The sequence below is a fragment of the Lactuca virosa genome, chromosome 6, assembly GCF_052849685.1.
Source record: "Lactuca virosa cultivar CGN04683 chromosome 6, Lactuca_virosa_CGN04683_v6, whole genome shotgun sequence".
Lineage (NCBI taxonomy): Eukaryota > Viridiplantae > Streptophyta > Magnoliopsida > Asterales > Asteraceae > Lactuca > Lactuca virosa.
The window spans coordinates 40,381,300-40,390,000 of NC_136431.1; the positions used below are offsets into that span (position 1 = coordinate 40,381,300).

Sequence of the window (8,701 nt, forward strand, 5' to 3'; positions counted from 1 at the left end):
ACCTGGCGAGGAGAGAGAGCAAAAGGCCCGATAAGTTGCTTTGCGGTGGAAGAGTTATGTTTGCAAATGTGGGAAGATCTAGCCGAAATATTATGGTTTCAGTCGGATTAAAAGCTCCGGTGAGTTGCTAACGGCGGTGATAACATTTAGGGTTTTCTTTTGTTTGAAGATTGGAGTTTGACAATTGTGTTTTTTGGTGTTTGCGTAGAGTTAATATTTTGTTTTCAATGTTAATTTAGTTTTTGATTTGATAAGATTCCTTATTTCTAGTTAAATTAGGTTTCATTTGATAATATATTGTTTAAATTAGTTTTCAATTTGCTTAACTTTCTTAACAAGAACAATGATACTTATGATTTTTTTTTTTAATAATTAAAGAACATAATTACTTGTTTTCAGTAGATAAAAAAACTTGGAGGGGCCGATTAGTTTGATTTTTAGATAATTTAGTATATAATTATTAATTCCATAAATACTGATATTAACTAGTTAAAAAAGCTGGGGGGCCATGGCCTCCCCCAGCCCCTTCTATGTTCCGCCGCTGCTGGCAGTATCAATGAGGCATTCACTCGACAGGGGGAATGATTTACAGCTATTTTTAGAAATAGGCAATAATTAATACAATGTACACATACCTGAATCGCAGACAACTGAATTGCAGACAACAAAACCATAGCAACTCCTAATAAATTGAAAATCAAAAAAGCAGAACTCATCATGTCAAAAAAATCGACAATAAGTAAAATACTTTGGTGTATGCCTCTTACACACATAATCAACCGGTCCCTCAAAAATCGGCACCTAACAACAACAACAACAACGAAACCTCCGACACAAAAGTAAATCAGAAGAGGCGATAGAATAAGACGAACGGAAAAACCACAAAGTAAACAACGACCAATTGAACTAAACTAAAGAAGGCGTCGACGACAGGTGGTGGTGGAGGCTGAGAGAAAGGGGGAGGGGCTTGAGGTGCAAGAAAGGGGAGCGTCGGAGATCGCAACGGGCAAAGAAGGCTTCCAAAGGAGAGAAGGAAGTCTCAATCGATCGATGTATGCATTCTAGTTGATTATCAGAGGAATCAGAAAGCAATGATGGACGGTAGCTCACCGACTTCTACTCCAGTTTCTCCAAAAATGTTTAGATGGAACCAAAAAAAAAAAGCGGTGGAAGCAGTTGGAGGGATCAGAAATAAACCGACAAACCTTAGAATATAGTGGAGGGACTAAAGGTATAACACTAGAAACAATTGGACTAGAAGTAACAGTAGAAAACGCGTGGGGGAGTAAACGTATGAAATCACAAACAATTGGACGGAAACCGACTAAATGATTAAAAAAATGTGGCCAATCTCAAATAAATAGAAAAGTGACTTATCTAACTACAACCTCAGGAGGCGATATTCCGTAATAATATGAAAAGAATTTTATTAATAATAATTAAATTATAATTAAAAATCATAACACAATTAAAAACAGTAATTTATTTTTTTTTGGTAAAATATTTTTTTGTATTTTACTACGGAAGTATATTCCGTAACTAATTGACTACGAAATATTCTGTAGCCAAATAGCTACGGATTAAGATTCTGTAGCTATTTTGCAAATTCAAAAACAACTTAGATACACAAATAACAACGGTTAATCTTTCCGTTACAAGTTCCGTTGTATATTAGCTACAAATTTTTATTGTGTAGCAAATTTTCGTCACAAAGTAGCTACGAATTTCTATTATGTAGCAAACTAGCTACATATTTTTATTTCGTAACTGATTTTGTAGCCAACTAACTACGAAAATGGATTACGTAACAAGTTCCGTATCAAACTAGCTACAACCAACAACCACGTAGTATATTTCATAGTAAAATAGCTACAAATTTTGATTTTGTAGCAACAATTCAAGATTTAGCTACGAAAATGCAACTCCCTAGCTATTTCCGTAGAAAAATTGCTACGGCCAGCCATTTTGTAGCATATTCCGTAGTATAATATCTACAGATTTTGATTACATAGTAACTTTTTGTAGTTATTCCTAGTTTAGCTACGGAATGTAACTTCGTAGCTATTTCCGTAGCAAAATAGCTACAAAAAGCCATTTTGTAGCACATTCCGTAATAGAATAGCAACGGATTTCAATTCTGTAGCAAGTTTTCGTAGCTATTTATGATTTTTCTTGTAGTGTGTAGGGAGGAGCTTTATGCGTTTTTTCATTCGAGGAAAGATCAATGAGGAAACGATGGGAACAGAAATGATGGTTCGTCGGATAATTAATTTGTGTTTTGTATGTTACACTTGTCGTGACACTTTGCTAATTGTTAGAATTGTAAAACTTTGGTTGTTTATTTTGATATGAAATTAATTATTAAAGTATTTGGTATCTAATTGGATGTTATTATGTAATTTTTTTTTCTTCATTTAATGTCGTTATGTATCGGTTTTTTTGCACCCAAAATCGTTGATTAAAAAAAATTAAAAAATGAAAAATGTTATTACGGCGACAGGAGGCATTACCGGCGACAAGAACATTAGCGGCGAAAAGAAGTATTAACGGCGACAATTGTCTTTACCGGTGACATTTTGATCAATAGTGTCAGAGCAGAAGCGGCAATTTTTTACCGACGACGTGTAGCGGGTATTACCTTTACCGACGAGTTTTTTACTCTTTAGCGGCGACTTTTGTCGCCGCTAATTACCTTTTTTCTTGTAGGGATAATAGTTGTAAAAATATTATTAATTTGGTCATTTTAATTAAAATACATGCCCAAAATGTTTTCGCTTTAGTCAACAAAAAGTGGATATTGTAGTCATCTGTGTCAATACAACAAACTTGACAATTTATATTAACCGAAGTAAATTTAAAGTTATATCATATACATATAGATTTTACCTTCCGTCGTCACACATGCTTGGAGAACAATAAGCCAAAAGCTCATCGTCTTGTTGAAAGATGGCCATCACTTCTTCTTTCAAATTGGCTCATACTTCAATTCCATTCCCTTCTTTAGTATCCATCATCATGATTACGTTCTTGAATGGTGTATTTGTAACACTAATCCACCTTGGCTTTCCACATCCAAAATCAATCTCATACAATGGGAATCCACACCAACTACTAAATGTAATAACTTCAGTTTCATCCCTTCCCAACACATCCCTAATCTTTTTAGAGTAATTCAAGATTGCCGATATTCCATCTTTGGAATCTTGAACTTGTTTCATGTTAACATCACAGAATTCTTTAAACTCATGTCTTAGTTGACCAGCCAAGCCCCGTAACTCAATCTCACCGCCGTCATGAAAGCTTTTCTCGGCCAAAAACGACCCAACAAAGTTGCCAAAAGAGGTCTCCGGCAATGGTGGGTTGAGGCGTCCTCGCATGTTCACAAACGTCATTGCCATTGATGATCTAATCTCAGGTTTCTTAACTGCGTTCATAGCACATTTCCAGATGAGGGCAGTAACAGCTTGAACACGTGAAGAAGATTATGTTTGGGCTTTGAGTAATGATATGCTTGAAGCATTGAACACAAACCTCTTTCTAACGAGCATTTCGTTCATTGGAATCTGGATTCCGGTAATGTTCAAGAAACCAATCCGTGGGAATAGAGATGAGATACTGAACTCGGGAACCAAAACTGGGTTATCGTTCAATGAAAGGTTTGCCCATTCACGAATAAAAGAAAAGAAATTAGATGCATCGCCGATCTTATGCGAGGAACATGCACCAATCGCAATTCCACCACATTTGAAGTAGCTCACCTGGACCAGCAAGGGAATGGTATGATCAGGATTCTCGGATTCCTCAGTTAAAGAAACAAACTGTTTCATCAAGTTCAAATCATACTGTTGAAGCACATAAGATAGGGAACAATCAACAGTGGCTTCAGAATATGGTATTCCGGCGTCATTGCAATCGACAAAAACGTCTCCATTTACACGTCCAGCATATGGATAAAACGACGACAAAACTCTAGATAAAGAGGTCTTGAGTCGAGGGGCTAAGTTCGAGTTTGGCTTTGCGTCGTAGAAGAAGATTATCGGAGGATAAACGGAAGGCGATAACTGGTCGAAAAGAGATAAATCGTGGGTTTTCAAGTGGTCGTGAGTGGAGGATGAAGGTTTAATGATGTGGGTTGCTGTTATCTCGACCTTGAACGCCATCGTTTTTGGTAGATATACCAGTTATTAATATTCTACAATTGAGAAAGTTGGTTAGATTTATGTGGATTCAAAGGCGATGAATCTTATGGTGTTATGTGTTGTTAGAGGACAAAGACTTCGTTAGTTTTGATAAAGCCGATTGGCCGGAAGGCATAGAGAATCATAGAGATCGTCGTCATATGTCAGTGTCCCTTTGAGCATAAAAGATACTAAACAAAAATAAGGGGTTTTGAAAGGAACACGAGAGGATTAAGTTTGGCAATTTTATATGAATTTAAAGGAAATTCTATTAAAATCTCATTATATTATTTTAATTTACAAATAAAATTTAAATTAAAATTTATTTATAAAAAAACATGAATTACTAGAAAAATGACGACTTTGGCCATTTTTTTTTTCTGTTTACCTGTTTCATTACTAACTTAGTCGCATTAATATTTTACTCTAATTTATGAATAAGTCCCAAAATAATATTGATTACGAAAAAACATTAATTACCGATAAGAATGATGATTTAACCATTTTCATTCTTGAACACACATTTTATCGGTTTCATTGCTGACTTGAACAACTAATCATTAATTAACTGATGACATGAATATGATGAGTTATATAATTCCACGTTACCATGAAACTTGATATCCATTTCATTATCTCATTTAATGACTAGACGCCAAAGTCAGCAACGAAACCGGTAAAATGTGTGTTATTGGAAAAAAATGCAGGAAATGAGCTGATAAAATGGATATACTCGGTTACATAAAATATAGTTCACTACAAGAAACGGGACCTATTGGGACGACAAATGTCGTCTCTATAGGTTAAAAAAGTCGTCCCTCTAGGTGTTCGGGACAACATGTCGTCCCATTATCTCTCGTCGTCATAGCCCCGCCGCAATAGATCTTTTTGGTCGTTGCTGTAAATATCGTCGCAATAGGTATCCTTTAGAGACGACATGTCGTCCTGTTCTGGTTTGTCGCTATACGTTGCTGGTCTCCATAGATGAAGCTATAGAAACGACATGTCGTCTCTATAGGTATATCTATAAACACAACATGTCGTCTCCATAGATAGATATGTAGTCGACTAGTCTTGCCCTTTAGCAACAGTAGGTCGTCGTGGTAGATGCACCTGTAGAGACGACATGTCGTCTCTATAGATCCACGTATAGAAACGACATGTCGTCTCTATAGGTATGCACATAGAGCTGCTCTTTCTTCTCTATAATTTCCCAGTTTTCATATCACGAAATTGCTAAAGCAGTAAAATTACAAAATAGATAAAACGGTAAATTTAATTGCAAAACATTAATATTTGATACAATCTCAAAACACTACATTATTAAATATAACTCATATGAAGAACAAAACTATTAACTTGAGGAAATTTGCATAATCATCACATGCCTTATCATTTGTGTACATAACACTACATTCCACATGGTTTATAAAAAACACCATCAACAATGGATTGCTTCTCATCATAGTGTGCCCTTTTTTTGCTCCCTAAAGCTTCTTGCACTCTTCCCACTTTCATTATCTGAAAAAAAAAGGATGAAGGAACCTTGATCTTGATCCATGGCATCTATTTCATCTTCATCATCTGAAGATGTCCATCAAGAATACAATCTCATTCAATGCTAAACAGATTTCAACTGAACATAATCCAAACATGCCTCTTTCTCAACAATCTTCATGAAGTTCATCTTCAGAAAGAGCATCCACACCACCTTCTGCTTGAATCATCTTATCATCATTCTTAATCCTACAAAAAATAAAAAAGTGTAAATTGTAAGTAAAATGACCACATTTTAATGATTTTTATAAATAAAAGATGAATAAATTTATATACCATTGAAGTTTTTTTTTTCTGATGTAACAAAGGTAAGCATCTGTTCCAAAAGGTTGGATTCCCATATATTTGCACATATTCACTAATCGAGGCCTAATAAACAGAAAAGTTTTCAATAATTTAGTGAGAAAAATTATATCATACTCAAGAAAAATTATACCACCACTGTCAAATGTTTGCATTGCATGGTATTTTCTTTTTGATTTTCGCCTTTTCGGCTAAACAAAAAGTCAAAAAAGTAGTAGCCATTACCTGAAATATATGATAGTTTATCATGGTTGGAGTCGCATGTGAATCAATTCGGTATTGACCATCTCTCTGTGCAAATTGCATATTCAGAAGAGATAAATAACAATGAAATAGAAGTAATTTATTTTCCATTTTTTAAAAAGTAAAATGCTATAATTAATTAAAAAAGTTGAAAGTAGATTACTATAGTAAGCAAGTAAGTAAAGTTACAAGATAATCAGGCTCCTTGATATGTGGGAAGACGCCTCCTCCTATACGCACCATCCATAGGAACTTATTTATATCATCACCTGACACACACATGAACATAAATGAAAACTTTAAATAATTAATTTCTTATTTTCAGTTTTTTTAAAAAGAAAAAAGAAAAAAGGGAAAACCAACCTCCAAAAACAACAAGGACATTAAAGTAATTTTGGGATAAGGACTCGCTCTCTTCTGTGCAAAAGACATAAATGTCCTCACACTAACTTGGAATGCAAAGAAATGAACCAAAACAAAAAAGCACATTTACTACAATTACCAACAGTTTCTTTACCCTGTAGCCTTGCTCTTGTATTACCATTAAAGACATTTGAATCCTTGGTGCCAATAAGCTATATGATATATATAAATGGCCATTTATATTGGACAAAATCCAAACCACAGGGACGAAAAATGTAACTTACCCTATTTTCATTACTTTATAAGGAAAATGCATTATTTATAAAGATTATGTTGAACTTACAATCTGGAGCACAGGTGTAGGTCCTTGTCCTTTGGCTGGATTTTTTGAACGGCAACATGACAAGCTTCTCTAATAGGCATCTGTCATGTATTTTATTTCCATTTTCCTCAAAAAAAAAAAAAATTAAATAAGACACTGCAAATAAAAAATAAATAAATAAATAAGAAAACAAATGTTCACCTGCAAAACAAGACTTCTAGAATAGTCAGCAATTCCTCCAATAACATCTAACCTTCCGGGTGCTCTTGACACATATATATCTTCCTATATTAGCAAATAATGGGATGAACTCCATGGAGGGCAAAATAGACATTTTACAAGGGAAAAGAAAATTACCTCCCAATTAAAGAGACCAACAGCAGCCTTGCGCTCACAAACATATTGTTTTTCAGTATTCTTTACAGAATCATGTAAAGCTTCTAATTCAGCCGAACTCCTCAAAAAACTCTACCCTGTGTTGGAGGTACGAAATAAAAACATAAGATGCTAATCAATAAGATAAAATATGAAATTTTATATGCTGAATGTTACCTCTACCCTGTGTAATATGACATTCAACATTCTCTCTGGCTTCCAACACATGCTCCCTATAAGAAATCAGATTTGATAATTGATATTAAAAGGAAAAGCAAACAAAGATAAACATCTATACATAACCACTAAATGAGTACCATTGAAAGTTTGCCTGATAAAGAACTCGCATTCCTTGATTTTGTAGCATTTGAAGCCTTACAAATTCACATCATATAGTAAGATAAACACAAATAGATGCTTATAACCAGATTAAATAGTGTATTATAGAAAACTAGAGTAACAAAAAAAGTAAAAAGAATAATAGCAATGTTGGTGTGCATACCGTTGAGAATATGCTACCTTTTCCATTTTAACTTTTCTGCAATGTTTTAGACCAAGTTAATTTGTTAAAGTTAAAAACAAGGAAAACTAAATATCTTGAGACCAATGTCACTCACCCAGATTTGGAGCCATTAAAAGCTTCATTCTTTTGAAGATTACCCTGAGAATTGCTAATATCTGCCAACACTTTTCTTCCTACTTTACCTTGAGCTGTGATGTGAAGCATAAAATTGTTAAAAAGTTGTACAAACAAAAAAACTTGTTTTACTGAAAGTAAAGTTGCATAATGCTTACTAGAGCTGATGAACAACCCATAGAGCAGAACGCAGTCAACAGCTAAAGCAAATATCAATAACTTACACTCCTATGATAAAAGCATATTACATCTTGATCAAATCAGATTACTTAAACGTGGTTGTGTATAAAATCAACAAAGAACAGATTTTGGATAACTATAAAATCAGATTCAAAAAAAAAATCAACAAATACGTCGCATTCAAACAATGGCAAAGAAATCGAAACTTACCTGATTCGTCGCTGCCTTAAATGTGGTATATTCTAAGTTCCTAATTCCCATTACAGGTTGTCATGACAGTGATCGGTGCTGAAAACATATCTCGATGAAAAAATACATTTTAATCGCAAAAGCAAAATCCATAGATATTTCGATACTCCATGCTTGAATAATGAATAACTAGAAGGCAAATCAACAGAAAAATTGTTGATGTGGTTACAGTTTATCAGTATTGCTTCTTCAAAATGAGAAGCCATGAAAGAAAATCACAATTCTAGTTTCAAACACGTAATTGCTAACATAAACCTCAATTCCAGTTTCAAACAGAGAATTGCTAACCTAGGT

The 8,701-nt window shown here is 34.2% G+C and overlaps 1 pseudogene; it reads right to left on the reverse strand.

The window, feature by feature from the left end:
• Positions 1-2,882: 2,882 nt before the first annotated feature.
• Positions 2,883-4,160, reverse strand: LOC145121464 (stemmadenine O-acetyltransferase-like; annotated as a pseudogene).
• Positions 4,161-8,701: the final 4,541 nt, after the last annotated feature.